The sequence below is a fragment of the Pseudorca crassidens genome, chromosome 8 (genome assembly GCF_039906515.1).
Source record: "Pseudorca crassidens isolate mPseCra1 chromosome 8, mPseCra1.hap1, whole genome shotgun sequence".
Lineage (NCBI taxonomy): Eukaryota > Metazoa > Chordata > Mammalia > Artiodactyla > Delphinidae > Pseudorca > Pseudorca crassidens.
In genome coordinates, this window is record NC_090303.1 from 52,575,831 (window position 1) to 52,599,057 (window position 23,227).

At 43.5% G+C, this 23,227-nt stretch overlaps 1 protein-coding gene and 1 long non-coding RNA gene across 9 annotated transcripts in view; one reads left to right on the top strand and one right to left on the bottom strand.

Annotated features, from left to right (window-relative positions):
• Positions 1 to 23,227, top strand: part of LOC137229082 (uncharacterized) — a 566,856-nt gene that overhangs the window by 493,029 nt on the left and 50,600 nt on the right. The window contains exons 11-12 of the long non-coding RNA XR_010945524.1: positions 3,011 to 3,114; positions 9,142 to 9,283. This is a non-coding gene — a long non-coding RNA (uncharacterized lncRNA). The remainder of the gene's footprint in view (positions 1 to 3,010; positions 3,115 to 9,141; positions 9,284 to 23,227) is intronic.
• The window catches only part of CDK14 (cyclin dependent kinase 14), a 716,891-nt gene continuing 703,069 nt past the window's right edge, over positions 9,406 to 23,227 (bottom strand). For all 8 annotated transcript variants that reach the window (XM_067746465.1, XM_067746464.1, XM_067746468.1 and 5 more), the window contains one exon: positions 9,406 to 12,809. The gene's annotated coding sequence lies outside the window, so the exon portion shown is untranslated. The remainder of the gene's footprint in view (positions 12,810 to 23,227) is intronic.

A 23,227-nucleotide genomic window follows, 5' to 3' on the forward strand; every position in this document is an offset into this window, starting at 1 on the left:
GTTCTCACAGCTCCCAGGTGCTTAGTTTTGGATTTGGCCCGGCCTGTGCGTGTAGGTCGCCGGAGGGCGTCTGTTTTTCTCTCAGACAGGACAGGGTTAAAGGAGCCGCTGATTGGGGGCTCTGGCTCACTCAGGCCGGGGGGGGGGGGGGGGGGGCAGGGAGGGGCATGTAGTGCGCGGCGAGCCTGCGAGGGAGGGGCCCGTAGTGCGCGGCGAGCCTCCGAGGGAGGGGCACGGAGTGCGGGGCGGACCTGCGGCGGCAGAGGCCGGCGTGACGTTGCACCAGCGTGAGGCGCGCCGTGCGTTCTCCCGGGGAAGTTGTCCCTGGATCCAGGGACCCTGGCAGTGGTGGGCTGCACAGGCTCCCCGGAAGAGAGGTGTGGATAGTGACCTGTGCTCGCACACAGGCCCCTTGGTGGCGGCAGCAGCAGCGTTAGCGTCTCATGCCCGTCTCTGGGGTCCGCGCTTTTAGCCGCGGCTCGCGCCCGTCTCTGGAGCTCCTTTAAGCAGCGCTCTTAATCCCCTCTCTTCGCGCACCAGGAAACAAAGAGGGAAGAAAAAGTCTCTTGCCTCTTCGGCAAGTCCAGACCTTTTCCCGGACTCCCTCCCGGCTAGCCGCGACGCACCAGCCCCCTGCAGGCTGTGCTCACGCCGCCAACCCCAGTCCTCTCCCGGCGCTCCACCGAAGCCCGAGCCTCAACTCCCAGCCCCGCCCGCCCCAGCGGGTGAGCAGACAACCCTCTCGGCCTGGTGAGTGCTGGTCAGCACCGACCCTCTGTGCGGGAATCTCTCCGCTTTGCCTTCCGCACCCCTGTTGCTGTGCTCTCCTCCGCGGCTCCGAAGCTTTCACCCTCCGCCACCCGCAGTCTCCGCCCGCGAAGGGGCTTCTAGTGTGTGGAAAGCTTTCCTCCTTCACAGCTCCATCTCAGAGGTGCAGGTCCCCTCCCTATTCTTTTGTCTCTGTTCTTTCTTTTGCCCTACCCAGGTACGTGGGGGGTTTCTTGCCTTTTGGGAGGTCTGAGGTCTTCTGCCAGCGTTCAGTAGGTGTTCTGTAGGAGTTGTTCCACGTGTGGATGTATTTCTGGTGTATCTGGGGGGAGGAGGGTGATCTCCGCGTCTTACTCTTCCGCCATCTTCCCCAGCAATCGGAGATAATTTTTAAAACAGAGACCTAACTCCCAGAATTTCAAGAAGACTGCAGCCTTGGATTTTCTCCCATTGTACCAAACTCATCCAGATCAGTAAGCAAACGCATGCTAGGCCAGTGCCTGTAAGAGGTGCGGTGGTTTTAACACAAGGCTGCATATGATTTGAAACACCTCCCATCAATAGGCCTAATTCCCCTCCCTTTAAATATTGGGCTGGTCTTAGTGACTTGCTTCTAAGTAAGAGTAGGTAGCAGAAATGATTCTGTGTGGCTTTCGAGGCTAATTCATCAAAGGTGATACTGCTTCTACCTGGCTGTCTCTCTTGAGGTGTATTCCTTTGGAGCGTGGAAACCACCATGCCAGGGAAACCCCAGAGAGAGAGCATGTAGAGACAAACAGGAGATGCCTGTGGAGAGCCAGCAGTGCCGGCCGCCAGCCATTCAGGTCTTCCCAGCCCATGAGCCAGGTACAGGAGCGCAGGAGCCCTTGATTTGGCTCCAAGCCCAGCGACCGCCGAGATCTCGAGCCAGAACTACCCAAACAGGCTGATCCCGAATGCTGGATCCACAGAAACCAAGAAAGAGAACACAACTGAATACTGTTTTTAGGCTACCAGTTTGGGGGGTGATTCGTTTCACAATAGATAAGTAGAAATATTTTGGTACCTAGAAGTGAGCCACTGCCATAACAAAACTTAAAAACATGCAGCAGCGGTTCAGGGCCTGGGTAGAGGGTGGACATTGGAAGAGCTTTGAAGAGGCTGTTAAGAGAGGAATTAAAGGAAAGCGAGGAAGGTGTGTTGGAAGCTGGAGGAAAGGATTCCCTGGTTATGAAATGGTGAATACTTTCACCAGTGGTAACATGGAAAATAGAAAATGTACATAATATACTCATGATCCAGTAGGATTTCCAGGAAGAATGTTCAAGGCAACCTGATTCTTCCAGCTGCCCATAGGAAATACGAGAGGAAAAAGACGAGCTAAAGAAAGAATTGTTAACTATAAAAGAGCCAAGACTTTGGGTGTTCAAAAAATAAAACTATTCCTCAGTTTCATCTTCTCCAGATGGCAAATGCAGCTAAAATTAAAATATGTAATTTCTATCTAAAGATGAAGGCAACGGTGAAGAACCCTTTAAGACCTCAGCCAGATTTGAGGTAGTGCCGCATAGATTCTTTCAAACCATCAAAAGTCCCTCGAAAGATATGAAAGGCATGCCTTTTAGATGTCTCCGTTAAACAGAAGTGCTTATAAAAATCTTAAGGGCACAGTCCTGCAGTAGCCTTAGAGGAAGTCTAAGGTAGAGAAAAGCTTATCTCGAGATTTGAGATAAGCTTTGGATGGATTCGATGTTTGTTTAATGGAGTGAATCCTAAGAAGATTGATGAGAAACAAAATATTAAGGAGACTTGTACTAACGAAAACATTGCCAGCTCAGACTAAGAGGGACAGAGGGTATAAAATGAACAGAGGTTTTTGGAATCCCAAAATTCTATGGGAAAGAAGCAGACTGAGAAAACTACACAGCTATAAAAATTTTATAGAACAGGAAGGATAATTCACGGGGAGGCAACAAGAGCCCAAAGAATGAAGTCAAGAGCCATGGAGAATCATTCCTAGGGAACCATACTGAGCTCTAATCAAGGAACTGGCAACATGTGCCTGGCTGGATTTCAATTTCAGAATTGCTGCAGACTGATTACCTGATTGTTACAGATTCAGAAATGTCTGTAGTGGCTATCCTATGCCTATCCCACCAAAGTATGTTGGATGCGGGGAGCAAATAACTTGTCATTTTAGTTCACACATCTTCAGATCAAGAACTATACTCAGGAAGCTTTAATTGTGAATCTGTACCTACAGAGCCTCGTCTGCAGCACCTGAACCTGATTTGGATGATGGGATACTGGACCTTGAGTGTGAGATGGATGCTGTCCAGATGAGATATTTGGGAGTTCAAGGAGCGGGTGAGTGTATTTTGCATGTGGGATCGGGATCAATATATATAACTTATGGTAAGCAGGCAGATTGTTGTGGTTTTAAAACATATCCCACAATTTTTTGACATTCTTTCCACCAAAAGGTGGAGTCTAATTCTCCTCCCTTTAAATATAGGCTGGCCTTCATGACTCACTTCTAACAAATGGAATGCAAGGCCATAACAAGCAATACACCTTCTACCTGGTTCTCTTATTCTCCTGGTGCATGTGCTTTGGAGCCCTGAGCCACCATATTAACTGAGGTGCTCTGCTCTAGCTCTTTTAGCTCCCAGCTCTCTGGGTCTTCCCAGCTCCGGCACCTGCTACGTGAGTGATGAGCCTTAAACGTGACCCCAGCTAAGCCACCATCTGACTGTAGTCTCGTGAGAACCTCAAGCTGGAACCACCCAGCTGAACTGCTCCTGAGCTCCTGACCCATAGAATTATGAGATAATCAATGACGATTGCTTTTTAAGACACTAAATTTTCCGGTGATTTCTTAAGCAGCAAAGATAATCAGAACAAGGGGTCACCAGTCATGTTTTATTCTGTGTTAATGGGAATCCCTGGAGTTTTTCAGCAAGATGGTAACCCAGGATGCTGTGCAAACTTAGCTGTCAGTGTTGGTCGACATCTGCAGGCTTTGTCCGGGCCACTCTGTGTCTCACTTTTCTCTCCTCTTCCCTGGTTTGCTACTTTCACTTGACTCCAGGTCTTGACTTCATTTGACACTAAGCTTCAAGACGAGTCCCTAATAACATGGTGCTCTGGCTTTGCTAATATCGTTTGGACGTTCTGATCTAGTTCACCCTGGGATTTCCCCCAAATATCGCCCCGATGTCCACTTCAGCACACTTGTGCCCAAGATAGCAAACAGAGGCCCCGTCCCTTCCCATCCCAGATCGTCTCTGCATTGTGGGGATATGGGAGACACACACATCCAAGCTCTGTTTCTACCCCATGCAAACAGCTGCCTCTTGCCTATTCTCTAGTGTGGGCTCAGAAGGTGGGGCATGACCCCAGGCTTCCCAACAAATCCTCTGCCCGACCAAGTGGAGCAGAGGGTAGAGGGGAGACTTGAGAGGGAGGAAAATAGACTGGTTAAGAGGTTATGCATCTAAACTTCCCTAGAGCGATCATCACCGTGGATGACCGTCAGAATCACTTCAGGAGATTTTTAAAAGTACACATACCTGGGGCTTCCCTGGTGGCGCAGTGGTTGAGAGTCTTCCTGCCGATGCAGGGGAGATGGGTTCATGCCCCGGTCTGGGAAGATTCCCACATGCCGCGGAGCGGCTGGGCCCGTGAGCCATGGCTGCTGAGCCTGCGTGTCCAGAGCCTGTACTCCGCAACGGTAGAGGCCACAACAGTGAGAGGCCCGTGTACCGAAAAAAAAAAAAAAAAAAAAAGTACACACCCTTGACTGCCACCCCTGTGGCTGCGATTCAGGAGAAATGTTCAGAAAGCTCCCCAGGTGATTTTGGTAGTCAGCCAAGTGTAGGAACTGCTTCAGTGAACTCCTTGAGGAGATCTTTTCCTCTGTGGTTTCCCTTTCTCCCATAGAGCCAGGCCATACCTTGTATATAATTGCATGTCATAGCATTCAGTATACGTGTAGTATATTCACATTGTTTGCAGGCTTCTAAACCCTTTCTTAGGATGGTAAACTGTATTCAATCTCACTTGTTTAATCTGTATTTATCCTTTAATCATCGATTTATCTAAAAAAACCCACTGTTAAACGCCTCGGTCACCATTTTCAGGCTTGAGGAGATAGAGATTGTAAAAAGGCCTGTATTGTTACTATTTCCAAAGTGATGTGGGAACATGGAAGAAGGAGAAACTGTTTTGAGGGGGAATTCTGGGATGTTTGGCAACAGAGATAGTTTTGGAACAGGGCTTTAAAAGGATTAATGGGAACTTGTTTGCTCGAAAAATGGGAAAGGGCATTCCAATCAGATGGAACAGTGTGTGCAAAAGAACAGGGGCACGTAGAGGTCTGGGATATCCAGGGATCAATGGGAAGTTTAGGACTTGTGCGTGGAGAGGTACGGGATGAGCCTGGGGAGAAAGAGGTCAAGAAGCAATGCTGTGCTGGAAAACAGGCTCTCTTTCAAAAACAAAACAAAAAACAGCAACAAAAAACAAAACAAAACAAACCCCAAACCAAAACCAAAATCAAAACCACAAAGGAAAAAAAAAACCCCTGATATGTAGAGTTTGCCAATTTCTGTGGTGTAAATACTCCCATCTGATTTCAAGTTATTAACGATTTAAGAACTGGCTCACAAAATTCCTAGGTATACAGTTGGTTCTGGTGGCCTGGTATCAGCTAGTTCCAGCACATGACTAACAGGAGGCAGATCCTTTAATTCCAAGAGATGTGCTGAAACAATTTTTTGCCCTTCCCCTTACGATGTCTGCTTCCACAGGATCAGAGTAGAGTGGGCAGATGAAATGCCCCATGGACCTGAAAACTCACAGTGGCTAATTCTCAGCCTCCTATTGCCCACCGGCAGTGCCCTTAGACCCAGGCAAGAGGGAGCTCTCTTTTGGTTCCCATGTTTAAAGGGCCTGGCTCTGATCCTCAGCAGGCATAGCCCTCCTCCAGAGAATGAGGGATCCATGGTGCCATGCCCAACAGGAGCCAATCTCCCCCACTTCTATTCATAGTCTCCAGATGCCTGGGACCCTGGAATCCTCTCTGCAATTGGAGTCTTCCCCAAAAACCCCCTCCATAAGTGTATGCAGCTGATACCCGCGGGCTGGCCAAGGAGGGGCTGTTTGCCACAGGTACGGACAGAGTGTGGATGCGGAGGGCAGGGCAGGGTGCCCACACATATGTATGCTACATGCCGCCAAGTTTTGGTGAACTTAGAGGAGTCTGAGAATTCTAAGTGCAACCCTGGCTTTTCTAGGTCATTATGAAGACATATTTGTCAAGGTAAAATAATAGAATTTATTTAACATTTTGTCAGCTGGATTTATAGTTTGAAATATTTAGCTATGTGGTACATGGGCTTCCATTTTGGCTCTGTCCTGGGCCTGGCAACTCTCAGGGGTGCTCCTAGCCTAACCCCATTACCAGGGCGCATTCTAAGCCAAGGTAAGCAAACAACAGCCCCCGGGCAAATCCCTGCCCACTGCCCGTTTTTATACAGGCTGCGAGCTACAAATAGGTTTTACTTTTAAAATAGCTTTTAAAAATCAAGAGCAAAATATTTCATGACCTGTGAAAATTATGAAATTCAAGCTTCAGTGCCCCAGAAGTTGTTTAATTGGAACACAGCCATGCTCATTCATTTATATATTGGGCATGGCTGCTTTCACACTCTGACAGTAGAGTGGGTCGTTTTGACAGAGACTGTATGGCTCAGAAAGCTGGATCTATTTACTATCTGGCTCTTACAGCAAGTTTGCGTGCCTGCTCCCTGGAGGAGCAGACAGACAGGAGGAAGGCAAGAGGCTAGCAGTTCTCACACGAGGTGCACGAGAGAAACACCTGTTGAGCTCCCAAACAGACCGGTGCCAGGGACCCACCCTCAGTATTTCTCGAAGGAATTGGTCTGGGGTGGAGGTGTTTTCAAAACTTCCCCATGATTCTAATGAGAGCCGGGGCTGCTAGCTGCTGGGCTAAGGGGATTGGATACCAGAGGGTTTGGATTTCCCCAATGTTGGGCAGAATAAGGGACTTGTGCCTGCTTGCCCCAGGGATCCGCAAGGTACCCAGTTATTCGATTTGTTTGAAGATGGCGAGAGGGAAGAGAGTCATTGTTTCACACTGTAGTAGGATGTATAAGCTAAGTTGCATTTGAACCTAAATCCTTGAACCGCTGCTTCAAACATATGTCCCTGGATGTCCCCAGCATTGTCTGCATCTGTCAGGCAGGCACACCTTCGCCAGGACCCCCGCTGGGTCACTTCTCAGGATACACTCCAACTGGGAACCCTTACCCCATCTTTGCAGCATGCCCTCCGTAATTATTGGTGGTCTCACAGGGAAGGAGAAAAAAGACGACTCTATCAGAATCCCATTCTCCACCGGCACAGTCAGCACCATTGGCAGAGGCTGGCTCTGGGGCTGCAAGGCTGCTCCGAGCTATTATTGTGCCTGGCTCTCTCTCAGCATGACTCAACGCAGACAATATAGCACGCCGAGAGCATGGGGGATGAACAGTAAATACGAAGCCTTGGATTTTTTTTTTAATCTTGTCAGTTTTCTCCTGATTTGTGTCCTTTATCCTAGCCCCCTCTGCTGTATAAGCTTCTCAAAGCTAATGCCCATAACGCCACCACCCACTGGTAGCAGCAGGCTGCTGGGCCACGGCGGGGTCCTCATGGCGGAGCTTTACAATGCCCGCCATTCTTCAGCGACGGTACGCGTTAACCTAGTGGCACCGGGTTGCTCCGACACCTTCCCCTCTGGTTTCTCTTTCCTCTGGGGGCCAATGGCAAGGCTGGGAGTACCGCCCTCCTGACTCTAACTGCTTGCCTCTGCGAGCACACACCACATGCTCCAACCTGGCAGAGCTGGAACAACGGCCCTGCTGAAAAAGAGCAAGGCAACCCTGGGCAATTATGGAGCTGAGAGTTGACTGTCATCTCTACTTCCACATTAAAAAAGTTAGAACTATTTCTTCAAGCTATTTCTTTGGCCTCTGGTAGATACCAGCCCTCCACCTCCTCTCTTTTCTCAAGAGCTAGTGGGATTAAATCAACCCAGGGGTGCGGTCAAGCCCACCGCCGAGGCTGCTGGAAATGATGTCAGCAATGGGCATCTGCGCTACTGTCACTGAAGTGGGACGATGGCATACATTTTGCTCCCTTGAAACAGCTCCAAGGAGCAAGTTATGCTTTTGACATCTTTCTAGTTCTAATCAGTTTCCAGGGTCACTTGTGGCTCCCATTTAAGAAATGTGCCTGTTATCTCTACCTTGGCTACCACGACGTCTGCCTCTACGCCATCTCCTATCTCAGAATCCACTGGTGGTGGCAGGGCTGTGTGGAAGTGCACGTGCCTTTGGCATAGGTGACTTGCTGCTTTAGGGGAGACAGCAGGGGCTGGTGGAGGCTGGAGATGCGGTGGCTCTCACGAGCTTTTGTGGAATGCAATATACATCAACTGAGAACACTTACATTCGGTTCTGTGAGTGTCAGCTTGTGAGGGCTTCCAAACTAGGAAATCACAGAGGTTATAGGAAAGGAGCAAGGGAAGGGAAACCTGAGGTGGGTGCTGCTGGGGTGAGGGTCTGTGCAGGGGGTCGTAGGTCTTCTTAACATGAGATATGAATTTTGATTTTTACCTTCAAGGAGAAACATTTTAAAATCACCAAATAGCATATCTAGAAGTTGATGACTGTATCTGGTATGAACTTTATTATCCATTGATGGGGCTTTGTTTGGGGTTATGAAGCTGACAGATCCAACAAGAAGAGGTGATGATAGAAATGAAACTGGCCTCCCCAAGTGGCACTGTCCATCCCAGCGCGGCTCCCAGCAGTGCTGGGTCAGGTGCAGGCGCCCACTAGGCCATGTTCAGGGAAATGTGCTCAGCTCCGAGAACACTAACGCTTCTGGCAGAATGTCAGCGTGCTCAGGCTTTGATTTGTGTTCAATGGAGGGTAACCTACTCACCTCATCTTAGTATATGTGCAAAAAAAAAAAAAAAAAAAGAGGAAGAGGCAATAAAAGATACTAGTAAGATTGTCATTAAACAAAACCAGATTGGCTCCAATGCACAGAACATGTGGTGAATGTCAGTAAGGAGCTGGGGGAATTGTGAAGATCTTGGAGCTCACAAGATTTGTTTTGCACAACCTCTAGTCCTTTACCTGCATTCGGCATAGCAAATCAAGCAAAGGGAGGGTTTAACAAATTTCTGGAACATGCCAGCTAACTCACTCCTTCCCACATCCAAGAGCATTGTGTGTTTCGTCTCTTGTTTGCATTCTTTTTTTTTTTTTTTTTTTTTTGCGGTATACGGGCCTCTCACTGTTGGGGCCTCTCCCGTTGCAGAGCAACAGGCTCCGGACGCGCAGGCTCAGCGGCCATGGCTCACGGGCCCAGCCGCTCCGCGGCATGTGGGATCTTCCCGGACCAGGGCACGAACCCGTGTCCCCTGCATCGGCAGGAGGACTCTCAACCACTGCGCCACCAGGTAAGCCCCTCTTGTTTGCATTCTTTAAGAATGGTTGTGTCTAAGAGTTTTTAAGACAGTGTTTCTTTGATGGAGTATATGGTGTTATTTGGTACCCACCAAGAAGATGTAACAAGAAAATGTACAGAGATTCTGCTATACTTTATTCCATATCATGTTACAAGAAAACGACAGTGACAGCTGACAAACCATTACGTCTTTCATAATACAGACAAATTACAATTGGTAACAAATATGCAACATGTATTATTCCATTCTCCTTACTATGTGTCATTTTGAAGTATAATAATTTTCTGAATAATGCTAGCTCATTTCTTAGGTACCAACCCCCTGTTAGAAAGTACACATCTCAGTGTATCATACAAAAAAAAGATAAAAGAAAAATTTTTTAAATCCACTCCCAACTAGAGAGAATGTAGATTTTGTATGTGCCTCTAAAATATGCTGCTGTAGGAAGGGAATGAGAATAGGAGATTGCTTATTTTATTTGAATTTTGTTTGGTTTGGTTTTTGGTGTATGAGAAAATTGCAAGGCAGTAACTTATATGGTTTCCTCTGCCTACAAGCTGGTAAGGGAGATGGGAGTTATATGCAATTATGCAGCATATTCCTATGTATAGGGGCAGGCAATAATCTACCCCAGTATGTACAGCCTAAACATCCTCTTATATAACAAAGATTACAAAACCAGTAATATTCACAGATGATTATCTTGTATAGACGCATTACCTAGGGTATTGATTACACTGGCTATCATGTACACACTGAGGAAAGGATACCAAGAGACCTTGCTTTCTCCACAAGCCTGGAGGCTCCTCTGGAAACTCCTCTCGTCACCCTTGGGAGGTAGAAATAGCTTCTCATCCTTGTGTCAGGGGACGGACAGCCACTCCCGCCTTATGCCCCCGTTTTTTTTATCTGAGCACTGCAAACATTTTTTTTTCATGTCCTATGTATCTTGTATTTATTTTTAAGTCAACCGAACTCTTCCTTTAAGAAAATGGACATGAAGTCCCAAGTTGCCTTTCAAAATACTGTGTGTGCAGTGACGTCACACGGATACAGCTACCATGCTAACGTGTTCTAACTATTCCAGATGTTTGAATTCAAGCTACTCCTTCATATAAAAATAATCTCACAAAACATTCCAGTGCTTTCTCAATAGAATAGTAAATCTGTTCATGAACACAGTCTGTAGTGATTTTCATGGCTGTCCTCAGCGAGAGGAGGGAAAAAAAAAGAAGAAGGTGTTCGCAAATGGGAGAGGAAAGAGAGAGACAAAGTAAACTTTGATGTTCTGCACCAATGGCAAGCATGGGGAACCTAAAACCTCCTAAATGAGACCCTTCTGAGACATATGTCTCTGTAATAAAACAGATTCCCCCCCCCCCCCCCGAGAAGTATTACGTTTCATTTCCCAAGAGAAGCTGCCAATGACAGGGGCATGTATCTCTGAATAACTCTAACATTTCTAATTGAAGTCTTTAAACATTAAATATTTTCAAAATTTCAAGTTAGAAAGCTTATTACATAGCAAGACTGAATCATCATCAGCCCTTGGTTTAAACTTCATTAAGTACAAAAGTTATGCCTCTCCCCCAAATGAATAATTCAAAATAAATCACAGGAAAGGCCGTTTTTTGATTGCACGTAAAGTTTTCTCTCCACATTTACTTTAAGAAATCCTAATGTAAATACATGTTAAATCAAAATACCTCTAAAGACTGCCAAAGAGTTGGAATGTATGAAAGGAGAATGGGAAGTATTTCTAGGTAGTGAACAGTAAGCATTCTGGCCTTGGATAACTTTTCCACTCTTTAAAATCAATCAGTAAATAATTCCTCGCTTAGCACTTAGAAGCTTACAATGAATACTACTTTGGACAAGATGGATTGTGACCTGACATCTATACTCACACCCCACTCCAGGGGAAGTACTGTTTTAATGTTTAGAAATTCTGGGTCCAATTTCCTAGGTATACTGGGTGACTATAGAAAAGCTTTTCCTTCACCTGACTCTCAGGGAAAGTTTTTGTCAAACTGGCTCATAATTCCTACTCTTGATCCTAGAAAGTGCGACACGTTTCAAGTTCTCAGCCTCTCCTCCTCTCTACTAGGAAATGTAAAACAATGTACACGAAGGTATTTCCGTAAGAACTGGTGTCCTCAGGAGCTAGGTTTCATGCTCCAGATGAAGTTTCCTAGCTGCCCCAGTGTTATTTGGGGTCTGCAGTGAGGCCTGCCCCACCGGGAACAGGCCTGCGCCAGGCAGCTCTCCCTCTGGATCAAAGCACGCGCATGCCCAATCCACCTTCCCCTCCACGTCACATACTCGCCTTCATCCTCCAAGGTCTCTCCTAAACAAGGGAAGCCGGGCCTTTCCTTTTTCCCTTTTCCATCTTTAAAGCAAGACTCCTGCCTTGTTTCTAAAACCTGCATCCGAACAGTTATTCCTGGAGACTGCTTAAAGTTAGGGTACCCAATGATGCCTTCCAATTAGCCTGGAATGTTTAGAAAAATGTAGTTCAAAGGTGTTTTGGTGTAAATGAGCAAATTTCAAACTCTGGATAGCTCTGTAATTTGCTTTTTAAATGTTGACTAGTAAAGACAGCATTCAGGGCTCATCTAGCAGATACAATTCTTTTGCACCCGTGCTTTAAACAAACATTCTGTTCCTCACTCTTTTCACCATTTAGAAAATACTCACAAAGCGTAACAAAGTGGATGGAAAAAAATAAGATGTTGACAAGACCCAGAAAGCATTTAAAAAGCTACCTCAATTTCTAGAGGTTCAAAAGGAAGTGATTTATCCCTGTCTTTGTTCTTAATGCTTCATATTTGTTTCTTCACTTCCAACCTGCTCGGAGAACAGTCATGCTATGTGGCTTGAAAATGCTAAGCAGATTCTGATATCCTATATAAGTGTGCAGTTATTTCCAAGAAAAAAAACAGAACAAAAACACACATTTGCCAATGTCCTTAAAGAGACAAGTGGGGTCCCATGGCCAGGGACCAAGGTGTCAAGTCAGTCAGAGAACATGGGTGTTTTTTTACCTATAGTTTTCCTTCCTGGTGGTTGCAAAATGTGCATTGCTCTCAAAGAAAACACACATTGTTTTATGCCACTATGTGGCTTTCAAGTACAGACATTACTGAAGAAGTGTGAACACTGAGTGTGTTGTCTTAATGTATTTAAGACATGGCTGGTGAAAGCATAAAAACCTTACAGAGACGCCGTGGTGCAGAGGGAAATCAAAAAAAATCAAACACAAAAGACTGAGAAGAATACATGCCATGTATCAGTAAGCAAAACCTAATCTTCACATAGTTCTTGGAAATCACAAGGTATCCAAATGCGTGCAAGGTTTTAAATAAATTGCAGAGAAAACAGGTCTTGCCAGCTTCAGTTTTCTTGTAAGTGAAATCCACCACAGGGAGTGAAAGGAGACTGATCCGGGATTCCCTTCGTATTATTGGCCACTTCATTAATGGTTTTTTTTCCTTCCCAGAATGATGACAACTTAATCCTGGAAGGAGGAAAAGAGAAAATTGTTATATGTTAAAAACAAAACAACCAGAAAAACCTTACATCATTCATTTTTCCTAAATTACATGAGACATCAGAATTGGTCAGGCCAAAGTGAGCCTATCCATTCTTTCCACAGTGGCCTCGAGCACACATGTTGGAAGCAGAGCAGTCTCCTTAACCAAAACAGTCCTTATAATACGATAAACAAATGCTCTGATTGCATTTTCTACTGTTAAAATAATTTAACTCCATGAATTTAAATGGTCTAACCTCCTCTTGGATTATTTAGAGAAAAAGAAATTCAGCAAATTTCCTTCCCCAAATCATTAGCACTAATACTGGTCTTAATTAAATGCCTGTAGCATCATACAGACCATTAAAAGGATGTATCGTGTTCATTTTTATGAACATGAAATAGAAAAACGGATCACATACATGTTTTTAAAAAAATCCAGCTGTATATCATTCCACAGTGCCGATTATCAGACCTAGTTTCAGCAGAATGAAAATTGGCCCGCGTGACCTGAATTGCCAACCTCTTCCCAACATCCTGCATACAACTGCATTTCCGATGATGCCTGCTTAAATTCGGTAACTACTTCCATGTGAACGGTTCAAGAAGAAAGAAGGAATGTTCACTCTGCTTCTCTCTCCGTTTCTTTTTTGGCCCTTAAGCATTTTCATTGAGTTTCTAGGATGGGAAAATGATGTCTTGCCAGGAAGGGTGAAAAGAAACACTGTCAGGGTCAAGTCGCACAGCCCAGAGATTCGATCCATCAGCTCCACTGAATCCCAGAACCAACTCATTATCTCAGTTTAGAAGCTTGAGGTCACTGAGGCCTGGTCAGGCCTGCTTGTCCCCTTCCACACTGCCACACAGGCATCTTCTCTGGCAGACAGGGAACAGTGGTCTTTTGTCAAGACTTTGCAGTGCAGTTGCCCTACTGCTGCCCTTGCAGGCTAGGGTACCAAGCACATCACCCCTGAATGGCACTACCTTGACCAAGGGAGCAACAAGTTCCAATCTTACAGTTAAGAACCATTAAAACAGCATCCTCTCCACCCTCTTAACTCATTTCCCCCACTTACTATGATGATTTTTGGAAGGTTAACCTTCCACCCTTTTTTTAAAAAATTGAGGCTAAATTCATATAAAATTAACCATTTTAAAGCATATAATTAACTGGCATTTAGTGCATTCACAGTGTTGTGCAACCATCACTTCTGTCTAATTCCAAAACATTTCTGTCATCCCCAAAGGAGACCTTATATTCTTTATTTACATATCTTATATGCTTCATTCTCATTCTTCTCTTGCTCCAGGCTCCTTGGCAACAGTGAATCTGCTTTCTTGTCTCTGTGTATGAAATATCCATTCATGAGTTGATGTATATTTGGGTTATTTTCACCTTTTGGCTATTGTGAATAGTGCTGCTATGAACATTAATGTACAAATATTTGTCTGAGTACCTGTTTTCAATTCTTTTGGGTAACACTTGGTAGTGGAATTGCTGGGTCATATGGTGATTCTGTTTAATTTTCTGAGGAACTGGCAATCCATTTTCCACAGTGGCCGCACCATTTTATAATCCCCCCAGCAATATACAAATGTTCTAATTTCTCTACACCTTTGCAAACGTTTGTTATTTTCTGTTTTTTTGTTTTTGTTTTTTCTTGATCATAGATAGCCTAGTGGGTATGAACTGGTATGGCACTGTGATTTTGATTCACATTCTCCTAATAATTAGTGATGTTTGAGCTTGTTGGCCATTTGTATATTTACTCGAAGAAATACCTATCCAAGTCCTTCGCCCAGTTTTAAATTGGATTGTCTGTTGTTGAGTTGTAGGAGTTTTTTTTTAAAATATATTTTGGATATTAATCCCTTGATTTGCAAATATTTACTCCTATTCTGTGGGCTGCCTTTTCACCGTATTGATAGTGTCCTTTGATGCATAATTTTAATTTTGATGACGTCCAATTTATCCATATTTTTCTTTTGTTTCTTGTGGGTTTTGTGTCACAAAGTTATGAAGATTTTCCCCTATTGTTTTCTTCTAAGAGATGCCAGCTTTTCCAGGAAGCCTGCCCACCCTGGCCAAACAGGAGTCAGGGTTTGTCCTGACATCTGCTTGCCTAGACACAGAGTTCCTACAGCCACGCCCGAATGAACTAGTCATTGCCTGGCTCTCCTCCACTCCACCACTTTAATCAGTAGGATGCAGACCTGGCACCCAAGCCTGACCTTTCTGAACTACAGACTTCATGTAGTCCCTGTGGTCTGAGGGCGTTTGCTGTGAGGGAGCATGTAGGGTGGCAGGTGGTTATATTCTTGATTAATCTTGGTTTTGTTCGCCATTGTGTCCCTAGAGCATAGCCCAGACCTAGCTCAGGTAGTCAGTAGACAGTTGTGGAATGAACAGGAAGGGGAAAGGTAGAATCTGAGAACTTGGGAGTGGAGTATGTTCTCAGATGTTATTCCCTCCTGGCATGGTGACCAAGGGCAAATGCTGTGCCTATGCTCTTGCTGAAAGAGCACAGTGCTGGGAACAGAGGTGGCCATCCACAGATACACTACAGGCTGAGAAAGGTGGGTATTAACACCTTCCTGTAGGTCAAACATTTTTTTTTTTAACTCCATGACATTCTATTTGAAAAAACTGATTTGATTTTCAATATATCTGATTTTATGTAACCATATGTGCGCACCATCACCATAGCATGTTACTTTCCTATTGGGTTGATTTAAGACTTTCTTTTAGTCATTCCTGGTGTTTGTCCTTGCCTTTGCGCTGATTCTTTGGGTGTAATCTCTAGGAGAATCATGTACCTAACCCAGGGCATAAGCAGAGTTGGATAATAAAGGATAATACAAAATAACAGTAATTGGATAATAAAATGTGAACAGAGTGATTATGAGATGTCTATTACTTAGGTTTAGGTTCAGACATTTAATGAAAGGAGCCAATAATACGAAAAGAAGGGAGATGCCGGTGAGAGCTAGACCCTTTCCCATCTCTGTGAGCAGCTGAGCCCAAACTGTGCCCACTACCCTGCCTAATATTGTTCACCGGCAGCATGGGATGTCCTTTCTTCCTCCTTGGGTGGCATCAGCATCTGTTTCAGTTTTCAAGGACTGCATATGAGGTAGGTGAGTTTACTGCTAGAAAAATTCTTTAAAATCTAAATGTAATCATGCATTTAACAGGTGGGGATATAGGTGGAAGGAGAGGGCACACAACATTCATAGGGAAGCAAAGTATAATAGCAAAATCCTTCCTTACATTTAATTGATTATTAAAATGCACCACACACACAATACAAATGAAACTGAATATAAATTATAAACTATGTGCACGTCAACTCCTAGGTATATAAACCATAAGATTAATGGATGCCATTTATATCTTGCTTTCTGTTTTTACACTGTTCTTTCTCTAGAAATGAATGTTTTAAAGAAGAAATTGGATTTTTATTGATAAAATCCTTATTCAGAAATATCTACATAGAGCTTCTCAGCTATAAATATTAATTAATTGGATTGCTAGTACCCATAATGCAACTTTGTTCTGACCCATGTGCCCTATGAACTAGATATTTTTTGGATTCAATTTTCTTAAAACCAACTGTCAGCATCATGTGATGGAGGAGATGAAAAATGAAAATGAGCAGCCCTGCTGTGCAGGTGGGTGACCTGTGGGAGAGAGTCTGCCTGGTAGGATTTTTACACGAACCATCAGACACAGACCAATTGATTAGATCATCCCATACCCGCCACCAACTAGGCTCAAGAGACTAATTAGAGAGAGTACTGCCTGCGCAGGCACCCCATTGACACCTAATTTGCTCAGCCAAAGCCTTTGGGGAAAATGTATTATCTCTGCAGCTGCACTTCATGCATTTCTGATTTGAGGCATAAGCAAGGAGTGCTTCATCACTCTTTTGAGCAAACTGAATGTAGAAGCCCTTAAGTGCTAAATGCAAGCAAACAGACCCAAATTAAAAATGGGCCAGGCTCTTTCTAATTCCCTCTGTGCTCCCTGTTAAATCTCTATGTGTACACATACACACACACCCTTACACATACACAAACACACGCAGTTTACACGCCAGTGGGACAACACCGCCCAGTACCCCAGCTCAGGGTGCTTCCATGTAATCAGATGGTCTCTCTTCTGCTGGCCTACTTACCCACTCTCAGGTTTTGTGTTTGTTTTACTCTTTACTTTTTTAACCCTGCTGCAGCACTGCCCCTCCACAAAGTATTCTTTTTTCTACAGGAAGACTCTGCCCCCCCCCCTTTTTTTCTCTCTCTAAGCCTCACTGGAGAGAAGTGATTATTTTGCTTCCAAATTAAAACAACTGTAGGTTTTCTTTCATGGCCTAGATTGTGAACAGGATATTCACCAGGATGTATGTGAAGCTACACATAGGGTAGTGTTGGGTAATCCGCTCATTTCTGTTTGAGGGACTTCTGTGTAAACCTAACAGAAAGGGAAGCAATTTGATGTAAATAAAGCTACCGCCCAGTAGCAAAGACAGTATAGAATTATAAAATAGTTAACCTCTCTTCAAGAAAAACAATGTATATTATTTGACCACCTTTAGCTTTTATCTGTTTCTAACCTAGAATAAAATTAACTCCACATTTCCTTCTTTTCAAATGTGGAACCCAAAAGACTGGTATATAAGGAGGAATTTAAAGACAGGTGTATAATTAATCACATGCTTTAAAAAAAAAGGAAATAAAAATGAAAAATCCAGACAATATGGAAAAACTGGAGTATCTCTGTGCCAAATCTAGTGGCTAGGGGGAATGAATTTCCTTAATGCTGGAAAAGGAAAAAAAAATAGGACCTGCTGCTATGGTGTGTTTTAGAGTGGACTTAATGATTTTATGCCTTTCCACTCCCATATTGGATGAATTATTTTACCCATGTGTTCTGGTAAATTACAATTCTGCTTTGTAATCTTCATGTTTATCTTATTCTTAAGAATTCGGTGAAGATTCTGCTCATTTTAGCTGTCTACTTTTGAAATCAGCATTCATTGTTGTCCTAAATTGGGTGTTCAGGTAGTCAGGATTCCAGTGGCCACTGGAGTGACTGTCTTTCTGAAGGTGTATAAAGAGTGGTTGCAGGGGAGATGTTTGAAAATAGGTTAAAAAGCAGGGCCTTAACTAACACACATAACCGTTTACAGAATTTATTCTGAGTTGGTGAAAGAAAAAGTCCAGAAAGCTTCTTTTCCCCAAGTATCATATTAATAAGACTTCACTTAAAAGTATCCAGGAAAAAAGAACTACCAGACTGTGTGAGTTTGAGTTTGCTTAAAATACTAATCAATATTCAGGCAGAATTTGCTACTGTAGAAAATTAAGTCCACATATAAGATTGCTAAACCCCAAGCACCTAGGCAACTACAAACCTCTCTGAAGTAAAAATATCATGTATATATACAAATATATACATATATGACACATATACTCACATATACTCATTTGTATATATAATCAAATTTTATACTGTAGATTTGACATGAATGTTGGACTGAAAATGATACGTTTTAAACTTCATAATGATTTTCAAAAATCTGGGGATGGCTTTATTTCTTCATTTTTCTGTGAGTTTAATTATGTTATGATTTGGCTAGAAATACAGGTTTTCTTTGAGAACATCTGAAATCAGTGTTTTCCAGTTGTTCTGACATTGCATTGAAGCTCCTCGGGGGGTGGGGAGAAATGGGATGAAACAGAACGAAGTAGAAAATTAGTTAAACCTACTTCTGTTACTTATTTCTGATTTATGATAATCATGCTTCTCCCCCCCAGAAGAGAATACTTTGAGACCAGCAAGAGAATATTAATTAAAATGAATGCAGAAATAGTCGGGCTTTGTTTTAAGCTTAACAGAAGGTCCATCACTCAAATAGCCCAAATCCTTTAAATTGAAAGCTGTTTGGTAACATCCATATGGGTGCACAATGCACTAATTGCAGCGACTCTGCACATTTTAAGCTTCTTGCCAAAGTGGTGATCATAATTAAAAATTTTTAGGCAAAGCTTTAAGTCTAACATTTCAAAACAAAGCATTTCTTATACAAGGAGACCAACTTAACATATCATTTTAATAATCATCGTTATCAACAAACATTTATTGAAATCCTCGTTAAAGACCAGGCATTATATGATGTATAATTAGCTGTGATTGAAAAGAATCCTCTATTTTAATGGTATGACTGTTTATTAAATCAGATTTATGTAAATATAAAACACTGGTCGTATTTTAATCCACATGTAGATTAAAGGATGGCAAGCCTGGGAGTATGTCCTATCTCAATAAAGGCCAAAAGTGTGCAGGGAAAGTACTGATCTAGGTCTTCTAAGAGCCACCAAGACATATTTTAATCTTTTAAAAAATCATATGTATATATATATTCAATCACACATATAATCGTTTATATATAATCATACATAATATATAAAAATCACACATATCATATACACACATATAATCTAAGGTTTGAAATAGCTCATAGAAATAATTTTAATGACAAAGTTAAGAATAGGAAAGCCTTCACCAAAGTGGCTTATTTTTTTCAAGGATTTCTTATGTGAAGCTTTATTTGCTCAGCATACCTTTATAATTGACTGGTTCCCAAGTGAGTATAAGTTAATTAAATAGAATTCTGCCCTTTCACCTTCCTTATATATTACAGTCCTACTAAACTATATTTAAATAAACCAAAGTCATGTAACTCAGCAGTGTGTGCATTTTTTACAACTTAAAACACACACACACAAATCTCATAAAACCACTTCTAAGTATTTAGCAGTCAGAGAAACAGGAGGGTTCATGTCTGACTTTAATTAAAAGATCTGAGAGCAGATGTGACTTCATTTTGGGTGGATTTTTTTCTTTCAAATTAAAAATTGTCTACTATTACTGTCCAAAGTGTTGAAGCGCAAGAAAATTTCATGCTAAGGGTTTTGAATTCAATACATATGATCATCTACAACTTTAATCTGTCTCATGAACCATGAGACAGACATTTGCAAAGCTAAGATTCAGCAGAAATTTGCAAAGCTAAGATGACTTTCTGTAGTGAAAACTAGATCACATATGATTGGTAAACAGAGAACAGCGTCAGCATAAACCAGAAGTCGTGTTGGTTCACATGAGAGAATTCATGCTGATGTTAGTTTTGAGCCACTAAGTCACAGCAGCCATGTGCATGAGACATAAGCACAGTCGTGTGCAAGCTGAAGGGGTCTGCAGTACTGTACATGCTGCCCACTTACCTCACATATTTCATCTTGGCTTAGTTCGGCCACATGATGCTCTGTCTTGGAATTGTTTATTGTAAGGTTCTCCTAGAGCTCTGCACATTTTGCTGTTTCAGCCAAAATTCGGTAGCCTCAACCCTTCCACCAAACTTATTTCACCTGTAAACTGTGCTAGTATTTTTACTAGTGTTTTTCCTGCTCTTGTGGGTGCCATGTGCTACAGACTGAATGTTTATGTCCCCCCTCAAATTCATATGTTGAAAACTAAACCTAATGTGATGGTATTCTGAGGTGGAACCTTTGGGAGAAGATTAGTTCATAAGGGTGGAGCCCATGTGAATGGGATTAGTGCCCTTATATAAGAGACCCCAGAGAGGTCTCTTGCTCCTTCTTTCATGTTGAGGACACAGCAAGAAGAGGAAGAGGGTCCTCACCAGGCACTAGATCTCCTGGTGCCTTGGTCTTGGACTTCCAAGCCTCAAGAACTGTGAGAAATAAATTTCTATTGTTTATAAGTCACCCCGTCTACGGTATTCTGTTAGAGCAGCTCAAACATACTAAAATAGTATGTTGAATACAATTTGAGTGGTCTGCCCCTTACTCTATTTCTTCCCATAAACTACAATTTTTACTGTGGTAGTTTGCCAAACACATGTAGGAACACATATGTCATATTATAGCAGAAACACTGATTCTTATGGGGCACAATTTAACACTGTCACAAAATGACACATTGTGGACACTACCATAGCACATCGTTTCTACCAGGAAATGTCTGCTGACAGCGAGGAAGGTCCAACAAGGTCATGCTGAGGGATTCAAGACATTGGACACCCAGCTAAGCTCCCCACCAACTCTTTCCCGTGCAGCAGCTTCACAATATGAACAGTGCCAATGAACAACAAATCACTGAGGGCTGATTCATGGAAGTTAAGACTCTTATCTGCGTGTAAAGTTATCTGAAATGTACTCCCCACAAAATTCTAATAGGCTATTTAAAGTATTTTGATACTGGTTATCCCATCATAGCAAGTTGCTATATTTCTCTTATACCCAAGGTAAGTACGAAAATATGGGATAGTTATGGAACACGTATCATTATGAGAAATAAATAGCAACCTTTTGTGCACATGTAGCATTTTCTCCTATCCCAAGTACATTTCATTTACCCTCTCATTTTTTTTTTTCTTGCGGTACACGGGCCTCTCACCACTGTGGCCTCTCCGTTGCGGAGCACAGGCTCCAGACGCGCAGGCTCAGCGGCCATGGCTCCGCGGCAGGTGGGATCTTCCCGGACCGGGGCACGAACCTGTGTCCCCTGCATCGGCAGGCAGACTCTCAACCACTGTGCCACCAGGGGCCACCAGGGAAGCCCTACCCTCTCATTTAAAGAATGTGCCTGGGGTCTTCCCTGGAGGTCCAGTGGTTAAGAATCCGCTCTTCCACTGCAGAGGGCGTGGGTTCGATCCCTGGTTGGGGAAGTAAGATCCCGCATGCTGAGAGGTGTGGCCAAAAAAATAAAATAAAATAAATAAATAATGTGCCTGAAAGACAGGACCATAACCTTAAGAGGAGAACAGATTTTATAAACTGGGCTTTTAAAGAAGTTACGATCCTTTCAGTCACTGGTTCAATGTCTCCTGGCATAGCAGCTGTGCGAGGTATATTCCAAGTGTAAGTACCCATAGCATTCAGTACAGGAACCACACCTTTACAGCAACTGGGTTGGCCAACTGTCCCAGTTTGACTGAGGGGGTTTCCAGGGTGTGGGACTTTCAATTATAAAACTTGGGTAAACCAAAAGGAGTTGGTCACCCTTACAGGAACAACAGGGTCGATATGCTGTTATTTCCAAGTTGATTATAAAAACAGAGCTTGGCACTTTACTACATGAACTAAAATATGTTGACGTTCCAATCTCAAATTGTGAGTCACAAAAGTAAGACAAAGGCTCACATCAGGAACGGCAAAAGAGGGCTTCCCTGGTGGCGCAGTGGTTAAGAATCTGCCTTCCAGTGCAGGGGACACGGGTTCGAGCCCTGGGCTGGGAAGATCCCATATGCCGTGGAGCAACTAAGCCCATGCGCAACAGCTACTGAGCCTGCGCTCTAGAGCCCGCGAGCTACAACTACTGAGCCCGTATGCCACAACTACTGAAGCCCATGCGCCTAGAGCCCGTGCTCCACAAGAGAAGCCACCGCAATGAGAAGCCCGTGCACCACAACGAAGAGTAGCCCCCGCTTGCCCCAACTAGAGAAAGCCCGTGCGCAGCAACGAAGACCCAATGCAGCCAAAAATAAATAAATAAATAGATAAATATTTAAAATAAATAAAATGACAAAAGATTTGTTGAAATGATGTTGAGATCTGAGCCTATAGCATTCTCTCCTCCCTCAAAGAATTTGTCACTGATCTTCCCAAATCTGTGTCTTAGGCTTTCCTCTGTAAGTGTTTTATTGACGCCATGGTGGATCACATTCTATTCTAATGAGGCTGCTGGATTCAAGACCATCAACTTGCTCCTCACTGCAGTTCTCAGTTGCACTTCCAATAAATCCATCTGTTTAAATTCACACGTGCCTGCGCACCGTGGCATGAGGGAGACGGCTAAGGCCACCACTCTCAAATGACAAGAGGTGCAAATATCCCCCGAATCTCTCTGCAAATGACACCCCACTCAATGAGCTGTGGCAGAGCCAAACTATCAGCTGGCTTGCCTATTTCAATCCAGAAAAACACTGAACATCTCTTTTTTAAGGAAAGCACAGCATTTAGCAGGGAAGAGGAGACTATTCCAAAGACTGTTAAAGCAAGGTCCCTCTCAGTGGTGGTCTGAAGCTAGTTTGAACTGGCTTGTGAGAGCCCGATGCTAAAATTTTCAAGAATTTTGCAAGCTGTTATTAAACACAGCCGCCCTTGAAATTGGCAATGGAAGGAGGTATATTTACACCATGGGATACAGACAATTGACCAATCAGGGCTTTCCTGCTCTTTCTGGAGAGATGGCTGCTAAATATTTACCAGCGCACCACTGCCGTCCTCAGGAGCCTCAAGAGTTTGGAAGGGGACCACAGGACAACAGCAACCTCTAAGTCAAAATGGAGAATGGAAGTGTTATTCTAGAGGTACCA